Here is an 18,956-nt window from a genome sequence, read left to right as displayed (position 1 = left end):
TGATGCATTGCTGGATCTGAAACAAGGAGGAACCTTAGTGGTTGATGGAGGATAATATCTAATGATGGATCAGGATCTTAAGGAAAAAAGTGAACTATCATTATGTGTTTTTGCTCATGAATATTCTAGATCTGAATACTGATTCATATATTATTCTATAAATGATATGATCTGGGTATAACTGAAGTCTGGTATAGCTGCAGAATTATGAATTAATATTTGCAAATGTATACATTGGTTGGCTTTGAGGAAAGTGCGTATACACGTAGGTTCAACACAAGAAAGTAGTGTATACCTTATAATATATGTTTTAGTTGCTATTGTTTGTTGTTGCAGTTTTCTGTGTTCTGGCTTGGGTTCTGGTTACTGTATTCTGGTGATAGCATTCAGGATGATTAGAATGATGGAGTGATTGATTGTTTCAGTTATGGTTGGATCAAAAGGATATTGGTTGATGTAGATGATTGAATTATGTTGTTGATGGATCCAGTCTGAAAATTTATGAAACGTGGTCCCTGGAAGAAAAGAGAAGGTTGTAGCCTTCTGTAGGCTAGCACCTACGTACTAGTAAACATATCCACTAGTACAAGAGCTAGGGGGTTGTAGCTCCTGTTAGAGCCTAGATCAAACTCAGGCTGAAGGGAGGCAATCATAGGATAACCACAAACCATGCTTAACCTGGTAGCTAGCCCTACCAGGTCGGGAGAGGGCTCTCTTCTTGTCAATCTCAGTTAGGATGATTGCAATTACAACTTGAGATGACTGAATTGAAATTAGATTTTAGGCTAGGTATAGTAGCTCTAGGGTTTTTGAGTTGATTTTGAAGGTTTGGTTGCTGGATCAAATGGAGCAGGCAGCTTAGGTCTGGGAAATCAAATCAGGGATGCAGACATGTTCTGCGGGGCGAGATAGATAAGTGTTTATGCACTAGTAATCGAGTGAGATGGTTAGTTTAAGACTGCTGAGGGGCTGAGGAGGGCATGTGGAGACCATGAATCCTCTTCAAACTGCTGAAAACATAGAAAACTAAATGCATTCCCTAGGCAAAGCACTATTATCAATGAATTTTGCCTATCTACCTTGATTCATTTAGTTTAGAAGAATGGAAGAGATTTTGAAACATATAACACATAGAAATAACTCATTACAGAAGAAGAAACAATACAGAAACACAATATCACAAGAATCCCACAAAAATAGCTATAAAACCTGGTTTTATTCCTGGCCAATCTGCAGATACAAGTATACAATGTGTGCACCACTTCCAAAAGAGTCCAACCTTTACAAATGACTAAGAGAAAACATAATATAAGCATCAAACAACTCATGCTAGTCATCAGGGGTCGAATCCATGAGTCAAGGAGCTATTTCAACAACATCTAAACTAGGAACAAGAAAATAGATAGTGGAACAACTTGCCTCTAAAACTAAGGAAACTGATACATTCAGTTCAAAACCACTTTTGATTTGACGTATCTACCCCATCAAGTGATTTTTCATCAAATTTACATCAAATTTACATCATTTACCATTAAAAAATTACCAAGAAGATGAGAAAAAGTAAACTGGTGATGAAACTATGCGAAATTTTGAGTTCTGAGCAAAACTGGCAAAATCTGCCCAATGTGCAACGCCATCAGCCCAATGCACAACACCACTTCAAGGCTATTTTTGGAGGCCTTCCACTCCACCAAATCAGGCCCAAGATAGCTTGTTGGAAAGCCCTGCCTATCTAGTTTCTAGAACACTTTGAATGTTTTGATTTGGAGGTCATTTGCCCCTCAAAAGTGGATTCTCCCAAGACTGATTCCTGTGTGTCCAAAAAGTGGCACATAGGTCATTTTTTGAGTGTTTTTGCTGTTTTGGTGGCTAAGATCTCCTCCAAATTTGATGAAACATTCTAGGTTTGCTGCTCTCTTGATGATGAATCCAAAACTATAAGCCATTCCTTCAAAGGATGCACCAATCCAATGCGCAGTGCCGGTGGCGCTGTGCATCCACCAAGATTTCCTATTTTTCCAATTTCCAAAAATCAAAATTTACAAAATTTTTCCAAAATCTGCCCAGTTTTGGCTCAAATGTACTTCATTGGTTACTTTGTTGGGCAAGTGTAACATCAGCCAATATCTCAAGTTTTTCACCCCTATTTTTGCTTCTTAAGGCCCTCCTTAATCCTACCTTAAGGTGCTTCATTCTCATGTTACCTATCCTATTCTGGGTCAAGTAATGGTAGGCCATATGCCTAAGCATATTTTTGTCTCTGTTGGCTTTCTTTAGAAGACCCTCAATGTGGATATTTACCCCCTCAAGCCATATATCTCTCTCATTAACCACTTCTTGTTCAACTGGAGTCAAGGGAACCGGATGCTTCTCTACCATTTCACAAAAATCAAAACATGACTAATGTATGAAGCGTGAGGTGGCTAACGGGAAAGCAAGCAATTCACTCATACTGATTGGATCCTCCCTAATAATCTTGCCACCTTTGTGAGGCTTCCTCTGCTGCAAAATCCTTTCCCTAGAGTTGTCACTAAGGGTGTCCTCCTCAAAATCGGGCTCCCTGTCCCTCTCCATGCTTGTCTCTTTGGGATGGTTTGATTAATGATGGATAATTAGGTGAAGAAAATATGATTATGAAGATATTTTATAAAAGAGAAATAGTGATGGAGTGAAATAAGAGGGTAAGTGGGGTTTATGAGGGAGCTAGGGTTTAATGTGAGGGAGTTTAGGGTTTGATAAAGGGGTTAATTTTAATAGGGAAATGGGGGAAGGGAATATGAGTGAAGTGACATAGGATTAAATGGTAGGTTTAGGGCAAGTGAAAATGGGAATATTGAGACAGGGAACAAGATTTTTCAATGGTGAAAAATAAGGTAGAAATATAAACCAGGGTTTGAATCTTAGGAGGCAAAAAAACATATTTCAAGCATGAAAACCCTATCTAAGCTGAAAAGTGAGTGTACTTACTTGTTTAAAAGGAAAATGTAGCAACTAGGGTGATTGGAGATGAAATTTGGTGGTTTTGGAGCCTCACAGGTCAATGTGCAGCGCCCTGAACCCAATGCACAGCGCCTACCTGATATGCAACACCCTTGTATTTTTCTGAAGGAAGTTTGGCTCCGATGCGTAGTGCCTGCCCAATGCACAGTACCAACTGCCTGATGTCTTCCTCAACTCCAAATTGAGCTCATGATAGCTCATTGGAAAGCTATTAGTGTCTAGTTACCATTTTACTCATCAAGCAAGTCATTTGGCCAACCAGGCTAGGAAAAATCTTGATTTTCCTAAGGTCACTCCAGAGGTGCATTAACTTTCCTGAGGAAATGATATTTTTGACATTTCTCCAAAACCATGAAACCTGTGTTAAAACTGAAGAAGGTTTTTCTTCCTTGGCCTATTTTGGACAAAAACCTCTCTCACTTTTTCCAAATTCATTTTTTCTTGCTCAGAAACAAAAACCCTAGGAGAGGGAAATGTGCCTTACCTAAGCACAACTGAAGCACAAAAAAGGTGTAAAATGACCCATTGGAGCCTGAAATGATGATGAAAACTCTTTGAATGATGGTACACTAAGCTGAATGGGGACATGGACCAATACTTGGAAGACTTTGGAAGGAGTGAAAACAACCCTAGACCTAATACCTAGTGACCAAATTTTACTTGAAGACTCACTGAAATGACAAATTTTGACTTTGACACCCTAAAACCACTTTGTAAGAGCATGTTTGATCACTGGAGGAAGGCTTCAAAGATTGACACTAACATTGGCTCCAATGGGGATGGTAGCTCCTTGGAGGTGCCAAGAACACCGTAGACCTAGTAGCCTTATCCATTGGGCATGGAGTCAAAAACTCTAACTAAAATGCTTGACCGAATACTGATAACTCAAATACACAAACTGACTCTTACTCAACTAAAGATTGACTCAATACTAAAACATAACTGACAGACTGGAAACTATACTCAAAATGGAGCTTATTCAATAAAACCTACTCTAACTGTTCCAGTCATCACCTGATCATGTGAAATGAAACAACCAATGCAACCAAGTAAGTATTCTAGATGTTGTTTGAATTCTCTGCAGTGGCTTTCTTGTGAACAACAAGAGAGAACTACTGAAAGGCAACTTCCATGAAAACTTGTAAGCAGATCCATTGAATAATATGGATTCTCTATCTGACTCCAAAAACGCTGCATAAGGATCTTGAAATTCATGTGCACTGGGGTTTAGCTCATCCAATGGATTACTTTTCTCCTCCTCATACCATGAATGCAAACTTTCTTCTAAGCTTTGTGATGAGACTCCTATTGAAAATGACAAAGAAACTAGTTGTTGGATCAAGTTTGTATCAATACTTGTTTCAATCTCACGGTTAGCTAGTGGAGAAGGACTTTTACTACAGACATCATCCAATACATCAGCTATTGGATCATGAAAACTTGAAAAGACTGTTGCAACCCATTTTCAATTGGTTCCAATGAGATGGCATGATTTTCTATAGGCTGCTCATCCTTTATTGGAGATATACTATGAAAATTTCCCTTCAAAAACTGAAATGATTCAAAACAAAATGGTACGGAATCATCTTGCATCATTTGATCATATGTTATAGCTTCCAAGTCTTCATCTAAAACTTAACAATCAATGGCATTCGGGGGCTAAAAATATGGATATGAGAAGTCTTGAACAAGGATTTCATTGCCGTCAAGATGGTCCAGATCAAAACTTATCAACCGTTGATTTCTGATTGCATGAAAGTTGTCTTTGATGAACAAAAGTGAAGTAAAAAAGAAAAAGGCAAAGTTCCTTCTCTTACTTCAAAATTTGCTACACTTTCCTCCTCACTTCCATAGCTGATATGCAACAGCTAACCACTGTACTCAAACTGCTGAAAGTGAACTTCCTCCTCCCTCAAACTAGTTGTTTATTTGTCTGCAAGATTAGCTTCCGTTTGGAGAACATAATCATTATGATACTGATCAAACTGAGGCAAATCATCAGTATAAAACACATCATCAAGCATACATGTCAAATCAACAAATCTCTTTTCTCCAGGATGATCTATAAAACAATCATTATCAGGTCTATGACAAGTAGGATAATAAAGAAAATGTTTTGGATCAACCACTTGTTCTTCTTCAATCAGCGAGCCATGGTCTTGAACATCATACTCATTCCTTGTGGTGATCTTTTGCATCATCTCTTCCACTGCACTTACCAAAATGTCGAGCTTTACCTCTAAAGATGTCGATTCCTCTGGATCTATGTTCTTCATCTCTTCTTCCTTCAACTTTGCCTTTCTGATCAACAAATTAGCCTCTACATCTACTGCACTGTTTTGCATCTCTTCAAGTGTTGCAAGGTTCATTTATCTCAGCTGAAACTCCATTTCTGGATCAAAAGCATCTGGATAGTGCAAGAGAGTGGATCCAGGAGGAGGCCTTATATTAACGGCATCGAAAAATAGACTTGGTTAAACCTGGCATAAAACTGTTGTACTGTCTCCCCTAGCAATCTTTTCAGCTGGTTATACTCTTCTATAATGAAGAAAGGGTTTTTTCTAACCACCCACTTGTCGAGGAAAACTTTGATGAACTGTTGGAAATCTGAGATGCTCACATTAGGTAGGGTTTTGAACCAACTCTTGACTTTGCCTTGCAAAGAAAGAGCAAAATGCCTAGTACTGACATCCTCTTCATCAACTTCAAAAAGGTCAAGAAAAGACTTAAATTTCAATACATGTCTCTCAGCAGTGATGTTGTCACAGTCACCATCAAATATTGGTAGATATAGGTAATAATTTTTAGGGAAAGCATGGGATATGGGAGGTAAAAACAGAGGCTTGTATCTATCTAGAATTTTACAAGATATGGGAATATGTACAGAAGGTGTAGATTCAGTCTTGGTCTCTTTAGGCTCATCAATTTGACGACGGTCATGATGAAACTCGGAAGAAGGGTCTTGATCAAGATCACAGGCATGTGAATATTTCGTTATCATCAAAGGGTAAGAATCAAATGCAGGTCTAGGATCTTGTCTCAAATACAATATATTTTGCAAAGCCTTCTTGACATTCTTGGGAAAATAGAAGAAATAATTGATAACAAAGAATATAATGTCTTGGATGAAATTCCAACTTGAATACCTGATCTTTCCACATTGTCCTTTCATGTTTCTTCTAGTCAGGTTCATCCTCCAGTAAAGTCCTTGGATCTGATCTCAAAACTGATTTGGAGTCGCCAGGTGAATGATGTCAGCCTTCCTATGTCTGATCATTGTCCAGCATCAACAATCAGATCTGAACTTGATACATTTTGTTGAGGAACATAAAACTACGTTCCCCAGTATGGTTGCCACTATGTTAGAGCCTAGATCAACCTTAGGCTGAAGGGAGGCAATCTTAGGATAACCACAAACCATGCTTAACTTGGTAGCTAGCCCTGTTAGCTCTTCTATGCATTTGTGTGTTTGGAGGACCAAATGACTACCGTGGCCATGTGTCTTTTCAAGGAGGGAGCTCACAGCAGTTTATTTCATCCTTTCACCTTTGTTTGTTGTATACCCTCATAACCCCTTAATCTCTATTTTCTTCCAAAACCTTGTGTAAACCCATATTTACTTAAACTCCCGCTGAATGCATTTCCTCTGTTTTCTTCTAAGTTTCTCCATAAACCCCGTATAAGCCATTTTCCCTCGGGCCCCAGTGCAAAGTTAATGCATCAGTCTGTGGTCATATAACCCCCAGCGCTAAGGTCTTAGCCCTTTATAACGCCGCGCATACAAAGAAAATCAATCTCGCTGGGGCTCTCACCTATCACATCACCCGAAGCACGTGCGCAATTATCCACCATTGTCCGATCCTCCACCTTGAGATCCAATGTCATACACTGCTCCCGCCCCACGAACCTGCACGTCCGATAGCCCGCGGGGAAAGTGGTTTCCTGCCGGACCCTACAGCCACGTGTCTCATTCTTACTGCATCGCATGCCCGCATACGAATGCTACCACAACTCCATAAGCAGTGTGGGGAGACTGCTTACTACCCTCTCTCGTACATCCTCCCGCTTGTTAACCATCGCACAGCTCCCGCTTCCGATAGTCGTCCGATCATCCCCGCCCGAGATCCAACGGCCTATAATCTTCCCGCGCATATACCTTCTGATAGCCCACGTAACCCGATCTCCACCATCCAATCTGTCAGATCCGACGGCTTATAATCAATTGCACCTCTGTGTCTTCCCATCACCTCCCGCCATCAGATCTCGACCATCCATCTAAGCCATCGAACGGCTAGTGTTCATTCTCAGCTCCTCATTCATTTTCAATGCAATTTTCGTGTTTTTGGCAGTCCTGTGCACCCGAAGGAGAAAGGAGCCCATGATTCAATACTCTGCGTATTAAATCCTCAGCTACCACATTCAAAGAACAGTACGGCCAAGGATGAAAAGGATAACCTTGAGCAGATAAACATGGCATTTCACCTATTCGTGAAGTACAGCAGAGCAACAGAAACATCATTTTGTCCATTAAAACAATCAAATTGTATCAAAGACCATATCTGATAGTAAATGTGGTTGGTGGTCAGTTATGACCCCTCCACGCATAGGTCAGCAGAGAAATTTTGTAAACAAACTCCATATCTACCCAGAAGGGAGATGTAATGAGGTTGATGAATGTTATTTTGATGTAAAGTTCAACTTCTGTAGACTGTAACTACTATGATACCTGCAGCTTCTGGTCTTCATTTTCAGCTAATACAAGCTTCTTTTGCTGTCAATTGCTCACTTTCCACTTCTTCTTTGTTCCAGGTTGTGCCTGCTATGCATTTTTTTCATATACTGTTGATGTTTAGCATTAGAGGGGTTGTCATCCCACCTCTGTGTTAGAATCTAGTTAGTATTATTGAATATGTATGCAAGTTTCTGTTGTTTTAATGCCAAAGAGCTGTCATCCTATCTGTGCATTAGAAAATAGGTTTACATACCTTTTAACTGGTTACAGCTGACCATCGCAGGGTCCTGTGCATCTGCTGGTGTGATCAGTATTCTCCATCATCACATTTTTCTTAAACTGAGTAATTGGTGGTCTAAAGCCTTGTAGTATGGGGGTGTTCACCCATGTCTGGAGTCAAGCATAGTAGAAGTGGTTATCTAGCTTGAATATGCAGCATTTCTTTCATTCATCCACCATTTCCCAACATTTTTGTTGAGTTTGTAATGTTCCCGAGCATCTCTGATATATAACCTAGGGGAGTTTCTTAGGGTGATAACAAGCCCTACCAGGTCGAGAGAGGGCTCTCTACTTGTCATTGTCAGTAAGGATGACTGCAATTACAGCTTGAGATGACTGAATTGAAATTAGATTTTAGGCTAGGTATAGTAGCTCTAGGGTTTTTGAGTTGATTTGAAGGTTTGGTTGCTGGATCAAATGGAGTAGGCATCTTAGGTTCGGGAAATCAAATCAGGGATGCATACATGTTCTACGGGGTGAGATAGATAAGTGTTTATGCACTAGTAATCGAGTGACATGGTTAGTTTAAGACTACTGAGGGGCTGAGGAGGGCATGTGGAGACCATGAATCCTCTTCAAACTGCTGAAAACATAGAAAACTAAATGCATTCCCTAGGCAAAGCACTATTATTTTTCCTATCTACCTTGATTCATTTAGTTTAGAAGAATGGAAGAGATTTTGAAACATATATCACATAGAAATAACTCATTACATAAGAAGAAATAATACAGAAACACAATATCACAAGAATCCCACAAAAATAGTTGTAAAACCTGGATTTATTCCTGGCCAATCTGCAGATACAAGTAAACAATGTGTGCACCACTTCCAAAAGAGTCCAACCTTTACAAATGACTAAGAGAAAACATAATATAGGCATCAAAAAACTCATGCTAGTCATCAGGGGTTGAATCCATGAGTCAAGGAGCTATTTCAACAACATCAAAACTAGGAACAAGAAAATAGGCAGTGGAATAGCTTGCCTTTAAAACTAAGGAAACTGATACATTTAGTTCAAAACCACTTTTGATTTGATGTATCTACCCCATCAAGTGATTTTTCATCAAATTTACATCATATTACATCATTTACCATTAAAAATTTACCAAGAAGATGAGAAAAAGCCAACTGGTGATGAAACTAGGTGAAATTTTGAGTTCTGAGCAAAACTGGCAAAATCTGCCCAATGCGCAATGCCATCAATCCAATCCGCATTTCCGCTTCAAGGCTATTTTTGGAGGCCTTCCACTCCACCAAATCAGGCCCAAGATAGCTTGTTAGAAAGCCCTGCCTATCTAGTTTCTGGAACACTTTGAATTTTCTAATTTGGAGGTCATTTCCCCCCTCAAAAGTGGATTCTCCCAAGACTGGTTCCTGTGTGTCCAAAAAGTGGCATTGAGGTCTTTTTTGAGTGTTTTTTGCCATTTTGGTGGCCAATATCTCCTCCAAATTTGATGAAACTTTCTGGGTTTACTGCTCTCTTGATGTTGAATCCAAAACTATAAGCCATTCCTTCAAAGGATGCACCAATCCAATGCGCAGTGCTGGTGGCGCTGCGCATCCACCGGGATTTCTTGTTTTTCCAATTTCCAAAAATCAAAATTTACAAAATTTTTCCAAAATATTCCTAGTTTTGGCTCAAATGTACTTCATTGGTTAATTTGTTGGGCAAGTGTAACATCAGCCAATATCTCAAGTTTTTCACCCCTCTTTTTTCTTCTTAAGGCCCTCCTTAATCCTACCTTAAGGTGCTTAATTCTCATGTTACCTATCCTATTCTGGGTCAAGTAATGGTAGGACATATGCCTAAGCATATTTTTGTCTCTATTGGCTTTCTTTAGAAGACCCTCAAGGTGGATATTTACCCTCTCAAGCCATCTTTCTCTCTGATTAACCACTTCTTGTTCAACTGGAGTCAAGGGAACCGGATGCTTCTCTACCATTTCACAAAAATCAAAACATCACTGATGTCTGAAGCGTGAGGTGGCTAACGGGCAAGCAAGCAATTCACTCATACTGATGGGCTCCTCCCTAATAATCTTTCCACCTTTGTGAGCCTTCCTTTGCTGCAAAATCCTTTCCCTAGAGCTGTCACTAAGGGTGTCCTCCTCAAAATCAGGCTCCCTATCCCTCTCCATGCTTGTTACTTTGGGATGGTTTGATGAATGATGGATAATTAGGTGAAGAAAAGATGATTATGAAGATATTTTATAAAAGGGAAATAGTGATGGAGTGAAATAATAGGGTAAGTGGGGTTTATAAGGGATCTAGGGTTTGATGTGAGGGAGTTTAGGGTTTGATAAAGGGGTAAATTTTAATCGGGAAATGGGGGAAGGGAATATGAGTGAAGTGAGATAGGATTAAAGGGTAGGTTTAACGCAAGTGAAAATGGGAATATTAAGACAAGGAACAAGAGTTTGCAATGGTGAAAAATAAGGTAGAAAGATAAACTAGGGTTTGAGTCTTAGGAGGAAAAAAAACATATTCCAAGCATGAAAACCCTATCTAAGCTCAAAAGTGAGTGTACTTACTTGTTTAGAAGGAAATGCAGCAATTAGGGTGATTAGAGATGAAATTTGGTGGTTTTGGAGCCTCACAGGTCAATGTGCAGCGCCCTGAACCCAATGCGCAATGCCTCCTTGATGTGCAGTGCCCTTGTATTTTTCAGAAGGAATTTTGGCTCCGATGCGCAATGCCTTCCTAATGTGCAATGCCAACTACCTGATGGCGCAGCTCCTGCCTAATGTACAGCGCCAACTACCTGATGTGCAATGCCAGTTATAGAACACTTTTGGAGGCCTTCCCTGTGTCCAAATTGGGCTTGTGATAGCTCGTTCGAAATCTTATTGAGTCTACTTTCTAGAACATCTTGAATGTTTCAATTTTGAGTTCATGTGCTGTATCGAAAGTCAAATCTCCGAAGACTGGTCAAAATGTGCAGAATGAGGCTGCCTGAATGCAAAGTGTTGTTACAGTCAACTTTTTAAGGTCTTCCTCAACTCCAAATTGAGCTCATGATAGCTCATTGGAAAGATATTTGTGTCTATTTACCATTTTATGCATCAAGAAAGTCATTTGGCTAACTAGGCTAGGAGAAATATTGATTTTCCCAAGGTCACTCCAGAGGTGCATTAACTTTCCTGAGGCAACGATATTTTTGACATTTCATCCATGAAACCTATGTAAAAAGTGAAGAAGGTTTTTCTTCCTTGGCCTTTTGTGGATAAAAACCTCTATCACTTTTTCCAAATTCATTTTGTCTTTCTCAGAAAAAAACCCTAGGAGAGGGAAATGTGCCTTACTTGAGCACAACTGAAGCACAAACAAGGTGTAAAATGACCCATTGGAACCTGAAATAATGATGAAAACTCTTTGAATGATGGTACACTAAGCTGAATGGTGACATGGACCAATACTTGGAAGACTTTGGAAGGAGTGAAAACAACCCTAGAACTAATACCTAGTGACCAAATTTTACTTGAAGACTCAATGAAATGACAAATTTTGAGTTTGACACCCTAAAACAACTTTGTAAGAGCATGTTTGATCACTGGAGGAAGGCTTCAAAGACTGACACTAACATCTCCCTTCCAGTAGAAGCTGGAGAACGAGAGAAGGTTGTAGCCTTCTGCAGGTAGAAGCCTGCGTATTGGTATAAGACTGCACCAGTACAAAAATTGTAGACATAATTATCTTATTATTGAAAGAAGATAGAGACAATTGCAGTAGGTGGTTTTCACCCACATTGGGTTTCCACCTTATATCTAGGTGTTCATGTGTGTTTTATCTGTGATGATCTGTTTTTTTCTTTCACTGCACCCGATTACTATTTATATATGGCTCTGATGCACTGATTAAAGATCAATATATGATGAATTAACTGAATCATAAGTTTACTAGATATATGCTAGTTGCTCTAAACACAGTTGTGTGTACACGCGAGTTCCCTTAACTGAAGTAGCGTATATGAATCTGGTTATGGAAATGAAAAATTATTAGTTCGATAATATTGATTCACCCCCTCCCTCAGTATTATTTCCAACAAAATATTAGTCCTTTCAACATTCAATTCACTGACTAGACACCTACGCAAATATATTCATCTACATGATGAAAGATTCTTCTTCAAATTAAAATGGAGATAACCTTCCTCTACACAATCAAAGCTTTCATTGTAATTTGTGCACAATATTATAAGCCCCACACAATGAACTTCTTCAAATTGAAACAAAGACAAGATTCCCCCACACAATGAAGGCTTTTATTATAGGCTCCACAAAAGAAAATTCTCCTATTAGTATTATATTTACATATTTGTTAAAATACCTAATGTTTCAAGTCATCAAATGTTGATATATAATAACATCTTCTTACTATGAAATTCAATAATATTGAATTCATCCACACATATGAAGCATTGCACCAAAAAATAATTATGTTCCTTTCTTTGCACACCTGAAAATGTTACAACTGCATGTGCCAAAATTGTTACACATGACACTATCATAAATTAGCAATTGAACACACCAAACATACCCATGATTGAGTCCACTTATTTCACACTTTGCTAGTCCTTTAATACGACCATTATATGTAATATTCCTAACCCAGAATATTCCTCAAATCCCAGCAAATACTCCAACCAAATATGTGCAAATGATATAATAACCCAGAAGTGATAAAATAATAGTAGAACAACATATAATAATGTAAACCAAAAATATACGCAGATACACAAGAAATGCAGCGAGAAATGCTAAGCCATTTTATTATACTAAGCAATAAATGAGTACAAGAGGTGATTAGACAGATGGCACCTCGACTTACACAAGGCAAGTGAAGAAATACTCTTAGAATGACAAGAATGGCCTCTCTGCGTGGATGTTGTTGTTGTGCTAGTGTTGCTGCTAGAAAACAAATGGTGATTTGGGGCCGCTCCCCTCCTCAGAAAAAAGATAAAACTTTGGATTCAGGCCCTACTCAAGAAACCCAGAAAAACCCAGAAAGCTTTCCTGGAATGGCCTCACATTGATATGCATCCTAGCTGCTAGAAAACTACCATGCTACTGCTACTACTGGAAATCAAATGAGGATTTGGTGCTGCTTCCCTCCTCAGAAAAGGCCAAAAATTTGGAATCAGACTCTACTCAAAAAAATCCAGAAAAACCCAGAAAGCTTTTCTGAAATGGCTGACCCCCGAAAATCGTCCCCTTGGGGTTCTGCGCAATTCCTCAAAGACGCTGATGAAACTGCTGTTGAAATGCTGATGAAACTGCTACTAAAATGCTGATGAATCTACTACTGGAATGCCAATGGAAATACCTTGCCCGAGCAGGCACTCGAAGTCCCCCGGGGCTAAGCGTGAGATCTCCAAATGAAGACACTCAATGCATTAAACAATGTTGCAGACTAGCTAAACAACCAACGTGCTCTAAGTCGAAATGACTATCACAAATGCTCATAACTAGAATGATCCAAAATGAGGGGGCTCCTCTCTATTTTATAGCCTCTGCCTCTCACAATCCCTAGGCTCACCTCCTCCTGTGTGATTCCCCTCTTGCCATGTGTTCTTCCCTCTTGCGCAGTCCCTCCATGTGTCTGCGTGGGCCCCATTTTTGTGTCCCCCTTTCGCCCCCTTGGCTCCTCCTTAAGTCACAATGTTGTGCTACTAGGAAGTGACTTTTTATTCTTAAAGTGAGTTATGTCCCCCGTCCTCACTTTTCTTATTTATAAATAACTATAAAAAGCAAAAATTCGGCCAAATAGAATATTCCAATTAGCCATGGCTAATTAGGAATATTACAGTCTCCCCCGGAAAAATGTTGCTTGTCCTCAAGCAACTGAAGTGATGGATGCTGCAAGATCTTCTCACTCTCCCAAGTGGCATCCTCATCCGGCAAATTCTTCCACCTCACCAAGAATTCCCGGACCATCCTGTTCCGCAGCTGCCTCTCCTTGGTATCAATGATAGCCTCTGGCTGCAATACCAAATGCCCCTCGTCATCCATGGGTGGTAGCTCATCTATCATTGTCACCTGCTGCCCCAATGCCTTTTTCAGGCATGATACATGGAAAAAGTTATGAATCTTGCTACCTTGGGGCAGCTCCAACTCATATGCAACCTATCCAACCCTGCGTATCACCCTATACGACCCATAAAAGCGGGGCTTAAGCTTCTCAACTCCCTTCTGCTTTAGTGACAACTGTCGGTATGGTTGTAACCGTAGGTAGACCATGTCCCCTACCTCAAACTGTCTCTCCACCCGACCCCTATCGACATCCAGCTTTTGCTGGTTCTGTGCTGTAGCCATGTTATCCTTGAGAGCTCGAAGAATATCCTGACTCTCTTGGATCCATATCTTGGCTCTGGGAGCCTTGATATCACCAAACATCACGTCAGCAAAAGATAAAGGATGATACCCATATAAAGAATAGAATGGTGACATACCAATGGACATGTGATGTGAAGTATTGTAGCAGTACTCCCCTAGATGCAGCCACCTCAACCATGCTCGTTGCTGCCCACTGACATAGTTATGCAAGTAGCCCTCTAGCCACTTGTTAACTATCTCTGTCTTCCCATCCGTCTGTGGGTGATAACTGGTACTCGGTGTCAACTTCGTCCCCACCAATCGGAAAAGCTCCTGCCAAACCCACCCATGAACCAACTGTCCCTGTCACCGACGATGGTCTTACGAAGACCATGTAGCGTAAAGATCTCCCTGAAGAACAGCTCGGCCACCTATGCTGTTGTATAGTGTGCAGATATGGCAAAGAAATGTGCGTACTTCGTCAGTGGATCAACGACGACAAAGATGCAATCCTTGCCCTGCACCATGGGCAACCTTGTGATGAAATCCATCGAAATACTCTCCCATTTCCTCTCCGGAAAGGGAATAGGTTGCAATAATCCTGTGGGATGGCTCATCTCTCCCTTGTTCCTCTAGCAAACATCGCACTCCCGGATGTGTTGGAGTACGTCCTCCTTGAGGCCCTTCCATGAGAACCTCTCCCTAATGGCCCTGTAGGTTTTGGTAAAACCCTGATGTCCTGCTAATGGGGAATCATGTGATGCCTGGAGTATCTTCTTCTTGAGCTGAGACCCCTCAGTCAAGAAGATCCGGTCCCTGTAGTAGATGATCTCATCGACCACCCTGTACCTATTATCTGCCACCTACCCATCCAGAACCTCACATGCAAACCTGTCCTTGGAGTACTCTACTAAGAGTTGAGCCCTCCAATCTATATCCAAGCTCATAAGAGACAATGTGGCTGGTCTATGTGAAAGGGCATCTACTACCACGTTGTTCCTACCTTTGACATACTCAATGTCAAAGTCATATGCTTGGATCTTAATGATCCACTTCTGCTGCCTCTCCTGTAGCTGCTTCTGCTCCAAAAAGAACTTGAGGTTGTTGTGATTAGTCCTCACCCTGAACCTGTTGCCTACCAAATACTACTGGTACTTAGCCAATGCATGCATGATGGCCAACATCTCTTTGTCATATATGGAATACAACCTCTCGTGCGGAAGGAGCTTCTGGCTCTCAAATGATATTGGGTGACCTCCCTACATCAATACTGCGCCGATCCCCTCTCCCGACACATCACACTCCAAGACAAATGGCTGTGTAAAATCTGGCAACACAAGCACTGGGCAGCTGCTCATAACCTCCTTGAGCCTATCAAAGGTTCGCTGCGCTGTATTTGACCAACTGAATTCCCCCTTCTTCGTCAAATCTATCAGGGGTGCAGCAAGTTGTGAGAAACCTTTGACGAAATTCCGGTAATAAGTGCAAATTCCAATGAATCCTTGAAGTTCCATCATGTTTCTTGGCTCCGGCCATTCCCTGATGGCCCTAATCTTCTCCTCATGGACCCTCACTCCATCCACCCCTATGATGTGTGCCAGATACAACATCTCCGTCAACCCAAACTCACACTTGGAGAGTTTGGCATAGAACTGCTGCTTCTGTAAGATACATAGTACTGTCTCAATGTGCTGGAGATGCTCCTCCCAAATCCTGTTGTAAATGAGAATATCATCAAAGAATACCAACACAAACTTCCTCAAATGACTACAGAAGATGTGATTCATGCAGGACTGAAATGTAGCTGGGGCATTGGTTAGCCCAAAAGGCATCACGAAGAACTCAAAGTGCCCATAGTGACACCTGAAGGCAATCTTGGGAATATCTTGCTCCCTCGCGTGAATCTAATGGTACCCAGATCTCAAATCAATCTTTGAGAAGAATCGTGCTCCCCTCAACTCGTCCATCAATTCATCGATCCTAGGTATAGGGTACCTATTCTTCAGGTTCTTCTTGTTCAGGGCCCTGTAGTCGATGCACATCCTCAATGTACCATCCTTCTTCTTCACCAACACCACAAAATAAGCAAAAGGACTCGTGCTTGGTCGAATGTGCCCAAGAGCCAGCAACTCCTAGATAGCCTGTGCGATCTCGTCCCGATAGGCCATAGGGTGCCTATAGGGGGTGGTGATCACTGCTTGGATGCCCTGCTCAAGCTCGATAGTGTGCTCAAACCGCCGGTCCGGTGGCTTTCCTAGTGGAATCTCCCCAAACACTATGGCATACCAGTCAAGGATGGACTGTATCTCCAAATGTACCATCTGCCTTGTAGTCCATGCCACTGATGCACGCAGCTCTACTGCCCACTCTATGTCTCCCTTTTGGAAGACTACTTCCATCCGATGCGCTAAAACAGTCTGAGGCAGATATGTATGCTATCCTCGTATCTTCTCATGCCTCCCTATCTTCTCATCATCCCACTCCATCTCCAGGGTCTTCCAATCTGTCATGACCTTCCCTAGAGTGATGAGCCACTAAACAACCAGTATCATGTTGGTGTCCGGAATATCGACTCCGAAAAGTGATCAGTCAATATGTAGGTGCCCATTGTCACTGATAGCTCTGGAACATAACGAGCACACATCATAGTCTGATCTCCTGGGACCAATACTGAAAACGCATCGAAGCTCTCTATCTGTATACCTCTCCACTCAACCATTTTGGCATCGATGAAGTTGTGGGTTGCCCCACTGTCAACCAAAACTGATACGCGTTGGCCACGTACTATCCCTCGTACGCGTAGTGTCAGATACTTGGGAACTCCCCGCAACGCTGCAAGGGCCTCTCTGGTGGGTGCAAAAGATGCACCACCTACTACCAGTGGTGGAGGTGGCAAAGGTCCCTGTCTGGCATGGCTATCTCCTACCTCGACATCCTCCTCGTCATCCTCTTCTCCACAACTCTTGGAGAAGACCTCAATAAAATGTGCTTTACCAGCAGCACATCTGTCCTGGTGCCCATGGCTCCTGACAAGTGAAGCACAACTGCTTCTTCTTCAGCTCCCTCCTGGCATCATCATTAAGCTGTACTTGTCCTGGATTCCCCTTTGGAGGTGGAATCCTCACATCCTTCCCCTCAGACTGGAAAGTCTGTCTCTTGGGGTAAGGTGTTCGGGTCCTGGCTAATACATCCTGTAAGTCCCGAGTCTTGCTGATAGTGTCCTGGAGTGTAGCTGGTTTAGTGGATCAGACTAGACCCCGAAGTGGCTCTGCTAACCCCTCAACATACATATATACCTTTCGTGTCGTGGATAGGGCTGGCACCATCACAGAGACCCTCAAGAAATCTGCAATGTAGGTCTCTGGGCTCCCTGTTTGTTTGAGCCTTGTAAACTCAAAAAAATGCTGCTCTGGATCCCTTCGATCAAATCGCTCCATCAGTCTCCTGGTAAACTCGGCATATGTCATCACTGTGGAGTGCCCTAGTGTAACCATCCCATGAAACCACCAATCCTGGGCCTCACCATCCAAATGCAATGTTGCCACCTTGATGGCCTCTGCCTCTGACATCTAGTTAAGCTGGAAATAAATGTCTAGCTTCTCCACCCAAGACTTTGCCGAGCTGTTTGATGAACCATCAAACGTAGGCAAGTGGAATCTACTCACTGCACGGTGGGTGTCACCATCATGGTAATGCCAGTACCCTCTGTGATGGTCGCGGGGTCTACTATCCCGCTGGAGCTGAAGACAATCTATGAAGGAGAGGGCTTCCCTGAACTCCTACCCATAGGCCTGGTACTCTACAAAATAATCGCCCATCTGTCTGGGCTCTACCTCCTGCTGGGTTGCGACCCCCGTGTCTGCTCCTAAGAAGGTGGGCATGGTAGAGCGTGTAGGGGCATGTGAGGCCCCCTGCTACGTAGTATCACGCTGCTCTGGCAAGTGATGGGATGCACTTGATCCCTCACCGATCTGAAAAACTCATGGGCTCTTCCGCTATCTGGCCTCTACTGCCATGAATCTCTGCCCCATCACCTCAATCTGCCTCGACAAATCCCGCACTGATTTGAGGAGCATATCCAGAAATCCCTTCCCATCCTCGTCTGCCATCTGCTCTGTGTCCACTACTGGCTCTCTCTGTTCTGCATCTACCACAGGTTCCTCTTGTTCTACGTCTGCCACAGGAACAAAATCTCCCTCTCCGTAGGTATTCTCCAACCTACGCCCAGTGTCTCTGTATCTCTGACCTCTGTAACAGATATAGGGTTTTTCCCTCGGTGTCATAGATTGTTAGCTCCACAGGCTAAGCCAGATCTATGCTCTGATACCACTGTAATATTCCTAACCCAGAATATTCCTCAAACCCCAGCAAAAACTCCAACCAAATATGTGCAAATGATATAATAACCCAGAAGTGATAAAATAACAGTAGAATAGCATATAATAATGTAAACTGGAAATATAAGCAGATACACAAGAAATGCAGCGAGAAATGTTAAGCCATTTTATTATACTGAGCAATAAATGAGTACAAGAGGTGATTATACAGATGGCACCTCAACTTGCACAAGGCAAGTGAAGCAATACTCTCAGAATGACAAGAATGGCCTCTCTGCGTGGATGTTGCTACTGTG

Source organism: Pinus tabuliformis, chromosome 1_1, assembly GCF_031772625.1.
Source record: "Pinus tabuliformis cultivar Carrire ecotype Pingquan chromosome 1_1, CPIR1, whole genome shotgun sequence".
Lineage (NCBI taxonomy): Eukaryota > Viridiplantae > Streptophyta > Pinopsida > Pinales > Pinaceae > Pinus > Pinus tabuliformis.
This window is presented reverse-complemented; position numbering follows the sequence as displayed.